The 11,338-nt window shown below is 36.5% G+C and overlaps 1 long non-coding RNA gene across 1 annotated transcript; it reads left to right on the top strand.

Moving 5' to 3' along the window:
• Nucleotides 1–1,686: 1,686 nt before the first annotated feature.
• Nucleotides 1,687–5,801, top strand: LOC135411971 (uncharacterized). The gene is made up of 2 exons (XR_010429412.1): nucleotides 1,687–1,840; nucleotides 5,669–5,801. It is a non-coding gene; the product is annotated as an uncharacterized LOC135411971 (long non-coding RNA).
• The last annotated feature ends 5,537 nt before the right edge of the window (nucleotides 5,802–11,338 follow it).

Below are 11,338 nucleotides of genomic sequence, written 5' to 3'. Positions count from 1 at the left end.
TACCATCACCACGCCCTTATGACTCCATACCATTGTTCCCTCCCTGCCTTTGCCAAGCAAGAGGTCAGTGAAAGTCCTTTCAACCAGGCTCTTTCCTGTTAGATTTAACTCCAGAAATGATAAATATGCTGTTGAACCAGAGACCTGGGACAAAACCTGCTATTTAATGTCTAAACAGTATGTTGATGTCCTGGTATTTATCTCCATGCTGTCTTTAAAACAGAATGACTCCATACTATTTCCTCTCTGACTTCTAAAACACAGGCTGTTATCCAAACTGAAAGCTAAAAAGCTAACCAGCCCAATGGATCCTGAACCTTCAAATGGAAATTTTATGTAATTTCAGTAGTTTCTGCATATTTGCCTAAATATGTTTAGAAATAAAATTTTGCAAATGAATGTAAAAGCCACTAATTGTGACTATTTGTGGAAGCCTCTATTTGTAGAATTTGCTATTTCTAGAACTCCCACTGCATGCAATCTTCTGATCAGGAGTTAAAATTGACAAGCTACTTTAAATGTGAAGTCACATGTTACTCATTTAAATAACTACAATGCATATAAGATAATTACAATATTCTTTTCCTTTTCCTGAAATAGATATGTACAACTACTTAAAATTCTGTCTATATGAAAAGATTTTTATTTTAAGCTTGTTTACACCTTTAACAAATTGCTGTGGCATTATTTACATGTTTTCTTTGTATGTGATATGATTTATCAATTCCTGGAAACTTCTATTTGATTGTATCCGCGCTTAATTAGATGTTGATACTTTTGGTCTGTGTTTGGCCCAGCCACCTGTGAGAGTCTATCTCTTTCCTGCCAAGTTATGAGAAAATAAGCACTGATAAACGGGAACTTCGTCCTTGAAGGAAGCGTTTTGTACAAACTAGAATTAATTGGTGTCTTACTATTGGCTGATGACCTTTCAAGGGCATTTGAAGAAGAAAGTGAAGAGGGGGGTGATGAAGTATGCCCCCAGACTCATTTAGAAAAGACCCCCTGAGGTACAGCGCACAAGCACAGGGGGAACTCCAAAGTACACATGCATGTGCAGAAGGGGCACCACTTACATAATGGTGGTAGGGACTGAAGGCCTCTAGCTGGATGGTGCTGGCCACACCTGCCCAGGTAGACATCACCAATTAATTGGATAAAAAGTGGATGGCTCGTGCTCATGGTGGGCTCTCTCTTCACATGAAGGACCACGTTGCCTTTTGCTGGGACACCTGCTGTGTGTGAGCCTGCTGACCCTCCGAGAACGCAGCTGCTACAGAGGATACTTGGCATTTGGATTTGGTAAGATAACCTCGTGAGTAACACCTGAATGAACAGAGTGTTGTATTCAGGGCTTATTTCCCTCATTTTTCTCTTTCTCTTGGGTTCCTCTTTACTTGGCTACTTTTTTTGTAATAAATATTGGTTTTTGAGCTTTCAACACTATTTTGGTTTCAATCTCAGCATCCTTCCAAACTTTCCCTGTTACAGTGATAAAGATCTTACAGATATCATCAGTATATCAGGTACTGAAATTATAAAGATATTCACCATACCTAAATAAAATCTCTTTGGTGTAGATGATAGGAGCTGGAATGGAACTGTCAGAGTCAAATTTATGAAAGTTCTTCACAGGGAAGTGAATATATGCTCTAAATATATAATAAACCTTCCTTACAGATGGAGAAAAAAGAAAAAGCTGCTGCTGCTGCTTCTGCTGCAGTGACTGAGCAAAAAAGTTGCTGCTTTTGTCATCTGGTATACAGCAGTTTTGATGGGAATGGCATCACCAGCACTGTCACAATCAGCAGTGCTGATAAATCTGTGGAACTGGAAGGAGGTATGAGAATTTTCAGAGGGAAAAAGCTTATTTAAAAATTAATAAGCCTTTCCACTGCTGAAAAAGAAAGTTTAATGTGTACGATACTGCATGAAGGAAGCTACTATGAAACACAAAGGTTAAATTTAGTCTACAGCTCCATGCTTGAGTTTAAAAGATGAGAAGCATGTGATTTTCCAGATGAAATAAAATAGCCTAATTTAAATGGGTTTTTTTGATGTACTACTTTGGCTATAACTGTAATGGTTTTGGGGTATAACAACAAAGAGTGTGAAGGAACAGTAACACATTTTACTAAGCCAATGCCTGTTTGAAAATAACAAAAAACCGCTGTCAGCCACACAAGCCTTTCAGATCTGATCTTTTAGGACAAGTTAAGAAACAAGGACAGTATTATGGGCATGAACAGCCCACATATAGCAGACAATTAAATATGGTCTATAGAATTCATTATTAAATGTTTTTTCACATTTTTTATAAGATTCTCCTTTATGTTGACAGGTATCTTTATGTATAGAAGAAAAATGGAAGAATAATGTGAATATAAGTATCTAATATTTATGTACAGATGTCCTTCAGAAATGAAGTTACTGCAGAACTGGCAAAAGAAATGCTAGTGTTTCATTTATGCAAAATAAGACAAAGTTCTACCATTTTTCTCTTGAATATTTTGTTAAAGTGAGATAATTATTTTTTAAGCTTGTCATCTGATTATTTTTTCTTGTCAAGTAAACCATCAGCAGCAGTTGCACTGCAGAGCACTTGCAAGTAGTGATATCAGTTATTCAGAAGTAAGAGCAGCTCTCAGTTTTGCAGGACTTTGAAGTCTTGCTTTCCCCAGTAGTGCATGCATTGCAGTTTAGGATTCTTTGTCCTAACTGATGCAATCCTAGTTGTGCCTATAATATCCCTCATTAACCAGCATGTGATACCTTTCTAGAATTATGTTTGGCACTATACATGTATCTGATATATGAGTAGTGCTATTCATACTTTTTCTTCCTTTTTGTCAAGATCAAGCTTCCTTTTAGCATTCCAGATACTTTTTGAACTCATAATCCATCTGTCTAGTCACTTAGCTGCCTTTTCAAGACTTTTTCTTGCTGCTTACCAGTGCACTATTTGAATGCATCATGAGGGTATTTATAAATGATGCATAAATCCCAGTTTTTTCTTTAGCGATGTGACGGCAAATTTACATTTAGATGCACATAGGTGCAATTACAACTATGGGGAAAAAAAGGGCTATGACTTAAACAATGTTCCAATGAGGAGGAAGATTTACATTTAATTGCTTCAGTTTTGCACATATTTGGGCAATTTTACAGATATTGACAATTACAGAAACCCAGAAATTTTTCTGCCTAAACAAACATAATGGAAGTTGTGTGTCTTTTTAGGTTTGGGGTTTTTTTGTTTTCTTTCTTTGTTTTGGTGGTGGTAGTTGTTGTTCTTGTTGTTGTTGTTGTTGTTGTCCTGGTATTGAATTTACATTTACAGATATTGCTAAATGATTTTTATTTTCAGCATTTGTAAATGTAGGGCCACAGGGCACCAGTAGGCCTTTACCACCCTGAGCAGCCTTACCAGGGATGCACATCCTTGAGCAACATCAGAGGTGTGACTGTTCAACCTTGTTCTGGCTACTCTCATGTACTGAATGGCCTTTATGGATGGATCCCAATCCTGACTCACTCTCTCACTTTTCTGGGACTGTGGTAGACCACATCCATATAATGGGGGCAGTGGGACTGACCTTGGGTGTCTTTCCCTAGACTGTGTTGGGGGATCACCCTGGACTCCTGGCTTGTCTGTCCTTGTGGAGCAGCCTCATTCTAGCATCTACCTGAATCTTCTATAACTTCTGACTCCATCAGACAAAACTGACAGATTTCTGGATAGTAAACGAATCACAACATGCATATACACACAGACATTAAAAAAAAAAAAAAGAAATTCAAGACATGCAAGACATGTCCCACTGATTTGTTAATTAGTAATTTATTGTAAAGTAAAAAAAAAAACCAAAACAGATTTCCGCATCTTTTCAATCAAGTCACTCATAATATTAATTTTAAAATAAGTACTGAGACAAAAGGGTGCCTTTTTTCTTATTCACATTTCCAGAAAGTAAATGTTATACCAGATGATATAAACCACAATAAAAATAAGATTATAATAGTATCACTAAGTAACACAAAATTAAGTTACTTATTCATGATTAGAAAGCACTAGCAGGTCACAGAAATATTCTGACACACAGAGATTGACCAAAACAGTAACAAAGAAAATTTGGCATAGACTATTGCAAGTGCAAGTACTATGATGTACCTCACAGTCATTTCAAGGTCTTGTGAAAGCTGTTCTACTTGATCTTGCTGCTTACAGGAGGTTGAACTAGGTAATTTCCAGAGGTCCTTCCAAATTCCTCTTTTCTGTGATTCAAAAGTTTTATAAATAAATTCCACATCCTTTTGACTCTTCCAAAAATGCTAGCCTTTGGCTACCCTAGTTTCACTTTCACCTCTGCATATACCAAGAAGGATAAGCACATGTACATCTCTATGTTTTAGTTTCTCATACCAAACATATCTAAAGATTTCTCCCCACATCACAACCTCACATTCATGTTAGCCCTCTACGACTGATGTGCTGCTTGCTTGTTTCGTGTCCCCAGTCCCTCACATATTAGCTCACATTCAGGACCTAAACATACAATTTGATTTTTACTCAAAAACTTAGTATTGAAAAAAAAACCAAAAAACTGGTATATGAAATGAATATAAAAATGTTTGGCACATAATCTCAGCAGAGATTTTTATCTCAAGATCCAACAGTTTTATTTATTTCTTACTTGAATCATAGGTAGAGTGAGTTTGTATCTCTTCAATGCAAATTCACAGAAAAAGAACAGAAACCAAAGATACAACTTCCATCTCAGGATTTCCCTGAGCTACACATCACTAGTAGCTCAAATTCCATGCTAGAAATGGGTCACAAAAAGTCTTCCTTGTTCTTGTAAATCTGTGAAGTTTTGTGGGTTTTTTGCTAGTGTATATATTTGTATCTCTCTATGTTTATATATGAACATCCCTCTCTATATGGACGCAATAATATGGATTTTACTGTTAGCACAAGGCTGCCAGGGGCTTGCCCTAGTAGCATTAAAAGGAAATACCTACAGGAAACATACAGTCAGAGATAATAAAAAAAATCTGGTCCCTAAATTCCCAATTTCTTGCATCTATTTTCATTTCATTTTTTAAAATAATTTCCCTAACATCATTTTATTTCATCTAAAATGATGAAGATTTTATCATCTTTTGAAGTACTTTTATATTTACAAATTATAATATGAGCTATTATAAAAGATAGTGAACTATGCATGTATGTAGGTTAGATACCAGGAAAAGGTTTTTCACCCAGAGGTTGTTGAACACCAAGCCTGTCTGAGTTCAAGAAGCGTTTGGACAAAGCTCTCCGACACATGGTGGAACTCTTGGCATGTCCTGTGCAGGAACAGGAGTTGGACTCAATAATTCTGATAGGTCCCTTCCAACTCAGCATATTATATGATTCTACAATTCTATGAAAATCTTATGTCTAGAGATAGCACAATTGTTTATGGGATCACGCTCAATCTATCACTTTAGACACTCCAGTTAAAATGGAAGTTTGCAGTAAATTTGTCGCATTCGTGGAATATATGGTTTGCAACGGAGAATATATGAAATATATGATTGTTTGCAAATAATAGATATAATCTCTTAGGATAGGACTAATTTTGCTTAACTTCTTCTGAGTCAAATGCTTATATTCTCATTGCAGAGAAGAGAAGGCAGCACTTTCAAATGCATAATCCATCTGATTTTAAACATTTGCTCTTGGATGGGAAGAATAACATGGCAAAAGCACCAGCTTTTCTCTCTTGAGTGTGAAGAGTCTGGCCAACTAATTGAAATTGTGTATCTTGTCGGTTTTTTCATCTGTTCAGGTAATAATTTAAATGCCAAAGTAGAAACAAAAGTGAAATTAGATAAAAAATATTTTGTAGGTATTTGCTATTTATCACTGTACCCTCTGCTCTTCCTTAAAGGCTGTAGAACTCATTGATTCCCAGTAGAGATATTATACCACCCTAGTACTACCCAATATCGAATTACTCCTGTGGAATTACATGAGATACTGCAGATGAATAATATAAGTAAAGACCCATTCAGTTTTTATAGGAACAAGGTTTGAGGTACTAATGTGAGTGACTGATTCATGGGACTGTCTGTGTCTCAGTTTTATGTGACCTCCCAAATTCACCAGTACAGAGAGCCTTAAGGATGAGATTTTGACACTCCAGTGAAAAGAATTTCTGATAGGAAAACATCATTAGTAATTTGTACACACCAGGAAAATAAAACATGCTTCTAGCTGGAATAATCAGTGTTTCTTTATGACTGAAAGCAGCAAAAATGCTAAGCATCTGAATATTTACTCATACAGTTAAACCTCAATATATAGGAGACCCAAGACTGCGATTAGACATCTTAGGTTCCTATATTTGTATGATTCTAAATATGCCTTAGATAGCTCATCTTGACTTCACAAAATTTAAATAAGCAGCTGTCAAGAATGGTTTTGTACATCCTATACACAAAGGATTGTGATTTATTCCTGTTAAAGCCTTATTTCAAATTGTTGAAGTCGCACTGATCTGATGTCTCAGGATTGTTCATTTTCATATTCTGTTGTTAGCATATAATATGATTTTAATGACTTCCTTAGTTTAATTTTAAATTTGAATATTCATGGTTGCATTATAAATTCTAATCTGAATGATGACTATTGATATACTTGTTCACATCCCCACTTGACAATTTTCAGTGTTTGCTTTCATACTACTTGTGGGACTGAGTGTCCCCTCATTTAATGCTCTGGCTGCATATGTTCTATCATTAAGCACCTGACACTCTCCATTTCCAGTCAAAGAAAGAAGGTACCAGTCCTGTGACTGTGAATTCCATGTGTTCTCAGAGCCAAGCGTCCAAGTTCTATGTTCATCAACTTTCAGATGCTGAAGTGATATACTATATGTTTATGGCACATGAAAAGAGTCATTCTTTGAAACATTCACCATGCTAAGGGTGAATGTTTCAAATATAGAGGACAGGCAAAGTGGACAGCTATTAATCTCTGTATTCATGGTAGCTACACCAGAAGTCCATTTGACTCTTTTGGGTCCTCGAAGTACTCTTTCCTTAGGTACTTTGCTGATTAACACCAGAGGAACTGCTAACTGCCCTGGTCCTGCCCAAACAGAGCCCCTACATACTGCGCGAGGAGATAAGGCTCCGGTAGTGCAGACAAGTAAGAGGCTGGGACAGGCAGTGTTGGTTGTTCCTCGTGAAAGGGCAAGCACAGTCATTGGATTGTCTTCGCTCAAGCACCTGGGTGTACTTGGTGGGTAATGCAGAAGAATAAGGAGGTCCAATGTCTACTTTCTGGAGACTTTCCTTCCTTGGGAGGAAATAACCAATGATATGAGTTGTATGTTGTAGGAAGTAATGTAGCAGAAAGTACCTAAACTGATGAAGAGTGAGCTTCACAAGGAATTGGGTGAGTGCAGTGATGACCCAAATCAAGCTGGTGTTGGTACCCAACAATCAAACATGTTGCTTCTCTTGTCGATATGTGTACTGAGGCTCTGCTTCCCAGGAAGTGGCTGGATGTAACTTGCTGATGAGAAGTAGTGAATAAATCCTGTTTTAATTTGTTTTGTTTCTGTGCACAACCTTTGCTTTCTTTGCTTAAACTGCCTTTATCTCAGCCCACAAGTTTTTTGTCTTATTTTCTCCCTCTGTCCTGCTGAGGTAGAGAAGTGATAAAGCAGCCTGGTGGACACATGGCAGCCAGTCAAGATCAATGCACCACATTTACTTAAAAAACCGGTCCAGTATTTTGGAGTCAAAATATACTCAAGTGACAAGCCTTCATGCCCTTTCCATATCTGGAAAATCTGTGTGATTAATAAGAAACACAAAATGAAACTGAACATAGACACAGAATGAAACTAAGATGTGATGACATTTTTAATTATAAAATTCAGTTTGAATTTATCCTTAATATAAAAGTCAAATATATTTTAGGTGGTGGAGAAATATCTAGATGTGCAATGGCCAACATGAAAGAGGATGAGTAAGACTAAAATTATCCTTGCAATGACTGCAGTGATAAAATTTTTATTGACTCCTGTGGGATAAGAATTTTGTACTGGTTTGTTTTTTTCAAGTTGCCCCAAATAACCATTGGTTTCTCCAGAAATCACCAGTTCCGAATACTTTTGTACATTCATAAAATAGATTGATATTTAATCTTTGGGGGAAAAGCATCTGTTAACATTTTCTGCAAAGCATTAGTGAAAAGTATTCCTCAATTAAAGTCAGAAGTTTTCAGAGGATGTAATGGAGTCACCATAGATATTTTCAAGAAAGTAGAAATCTCAGTGGGTGGAAAATGTTTGTTTTGTAATCAACATTCTGTAGTTATCATTAAGGGAGTGGGGTTTTTTTATTTTTAAAGTTGACGATCGTGCTTCTATGTTTCCATTTAAATTTTCTACTGGGAAAAAATATCGAAGGCCAAAAATGGATGGTTAGGTAAATAAAGATTGGTTTCTTATCAAGTGTAGGCACTTCTCCTTTCTTTAGGCCAGTGATACTGTATGTCTGAAATGTCCTCCTTTTTTATACCATGGCCCATCCTATATTGCTTCTTGTTCTCATTCCCCTCCATTATTTGTTCTGTACACAAATACTTGCTTCATTTCCACCAGTCTGTTACCAAACATAAAAATAAGCTTATTCTAGTAGAGTGTGAAAAAACATTCAAAGATAGCATATCAAAATTTCCAAACACTGTTACACATTAACAGAAGATGAAATTTAAAGAATCATTTCTCCCTCAACAGCTCCAGGCAAACAAAGAGTAGTGTAACACATTTCTATATCTTCACTAACATCAAGTATGGCTGCATTTTCTGAGATTCAGATAATTCCTCAAGACATTGTTTAGGCAATTATTATACAATTTTTAAAGTTTTGACAGATATTCATGGACATAAGGTTTTTTCTTTTCTTTTTAGACAACATATTACTCAATAGCAGTGTTATTCTGATATATCAACCTTAATATTTGTTTAAAATACTTACAATATTTAGTTTAAATGTAAGACTTAATCCTTTGAGGAAGAGAGTCTTAGAATATTCTGAGTTGGAAGGGACTCACAAGGGTCATTGAGTTCAACTCTTAAATGAATAGCCTGTAGAGGGATCAAACCCACAGCCTTGGCATTATTAGCACCAGGGTCTAACCAGCTGAGCTTATCTCAGGGTCAAGTATTTATATATATTTAAGTAAAAATCTATTATTTCAAAGAAGCAATTTCTACCAGGTCTGTATTTCTCTATACTATGTCACTGCATTAGAGTCATGAATCATAGAATTACAGAATGGCCTGGGTTGGAAGGGACCTTAAAGACCACCTAGTTCCAAATCCCCTGCTCTAAAAAGAGACACCTTTCACTGGAACAGGTTGCTCTGAGCTCAATCCAATCTGGCCTTGAAAATTTCCAGTGACAGGGCACTCTCATCTTCTCTGGGAAAACTGTCTCAGTGCCTTACCACTTTCACAGCAAAAAATTTTTTCCTAATATCTAACCTAAACCTACTCTCTTTCGGTTTGAAGGCATTTCCCCTTGTCCTATCTTACATGACATTACAAAAAGTCTTTCTCCCTCTTTCTTGTAGACTCTCTTCAAGTACTGGAAGGCTGCAATTAGGTGACTCTGAAGCCTTCTCCTCTCCAGACTGAAAAAACCCAATTCTCTCAGCCTTTCTTCATAGGAAAGGTGCTCCACCCCTCTAATCATCTTGGTGGCCCTCCTCTGGACCCACTCCCAACAGGTCAATGTCCTTCCTTCAGAGCTGGATGCAGCATTTCAGGTGGGATCTCATCAGAGTGGAGTAAAGGGGCATAATCACCTCCCTTGACTTGCTAGCCACACTTTTTGTTTTTATGCAGCCCAGGATACAATTGGCTTTCTGGACTGCAAGTGCACATTGTTAGCTCAGGTCCAGCCTCTCATCCACCAGCACACCCAGGTCCTTTTACAGCAGAGCTGCTCTCAGTCTCTTCATCCTTCGTCCTGTATTGATACCAGGGATTTCTTTGGCCCAGGTGCAGCACTTGATCTTGTAAAACCTCATGAGATTCCCATGGGCCCACTTCTCAAGCTATCTCATTTTACATAGATAACTGCTTGTTATTACTATCTATACAAAACTGTGGTTGCTTCACAAAAATGTAAGAAAAGTAATTCAAACTAGCCACAGACATCTAGTCAATTGGAGAAACTGTTAAATTAAGTCATGGATAAATCAAATAAAGCTGATGAAAATCTTTTTCTTAATCCAATACTAGTAGCCAGTATCTACTGGATCACACTGAGTTTTTGTCACATAGTTCATTAAATGCAAATAACTTTGTATGGCTTCATTTCAGTATTGCTCTTTAAATATGTATAAGGGGTAAAAGATTACCTATGCATTTAACTAACCCTAAATACACCACCCCTCCCAAAAAAAAAGCTTCTTTTGAGCAACAATACCATGTAATTCCTGTGAAAAGCCTCTTATAAATCTGCCTGGTTTTAGGGTTTTTTTAGAGCTTGCCTTTAAAGTATTCTCACAAAAATACCATCCTTGAAGAAGGAATTTCACCTGGTTTCACAACCAGAAAATGTAAATGTGCTAAAGATTGCAGTCAAGACTTCCAAGACAGACTGATTTTCCTCGTATGGGTGATGGGAGCAAAACAGAGAATCCTGGGTGGATTAAGGAGAGTAGTTGTGCCTTTAAAGGGACCACTCATATGATCTACAAACTTGACTAAAATGAACAAAAATTTATATAGAAAATACAGAACAGTTATCATTCTGCTTACATTGAAAATGTACACCTAAATTAAGTCAAAATTGCTTGTGTTTATCAAATTGAGCTACGAATACTTCTGTGCCTGGTTTTTGCGAGGTTTTTTTTTTTTACATACTGTCTCTACAGTCCTCTCTGACTTGGAATTTTGTCATCATGTCCAAGGATGTTCTTACACTGATAATCTTTCAACTACGTAATAGTAAATAGATCCTCATTCAAGTTTTTTTAAAATTGAAGTTATGTATCTAGCCTCCATTTTGTTAGTATTAATATAAATATCTCAGGAGGTTCAAATAAGATTAGGCTAAAAGAGGGGTTATATCTTTGGGTGACAGTATAGCAGAAGGTTATTAAATATCTGCTTTCTCTTTTCTACTCTGCTTTTTTTCCTTTCCATCTTTTCTTACTTAAGACTTCTATCCCAACCCATAAAGTAATACTTAAAATGGTAACGTTCAGGAAAAAAAGTAGTAATAATAATTGTTTAAATTTAAAAAGTTCCTCTAAGACTATTTC

Source organism: Pseudopipra pipra, chromosome 3 (assembly GCF_036250125.1).
Source record: "Pseudopipra pipra isolate bDixPip1 chromosome 3, bDixPip1.hap1, whole genome shotgun sequence".
NCBI lineage: Eukaryota > Metazoa > Chordata > Aves > Passeriformes > Pipridae > Pseudopipra > Pseudopipra pipra.
This window is presented reverse-complemented; position numbering and strand designations above follow the sequence as displayed.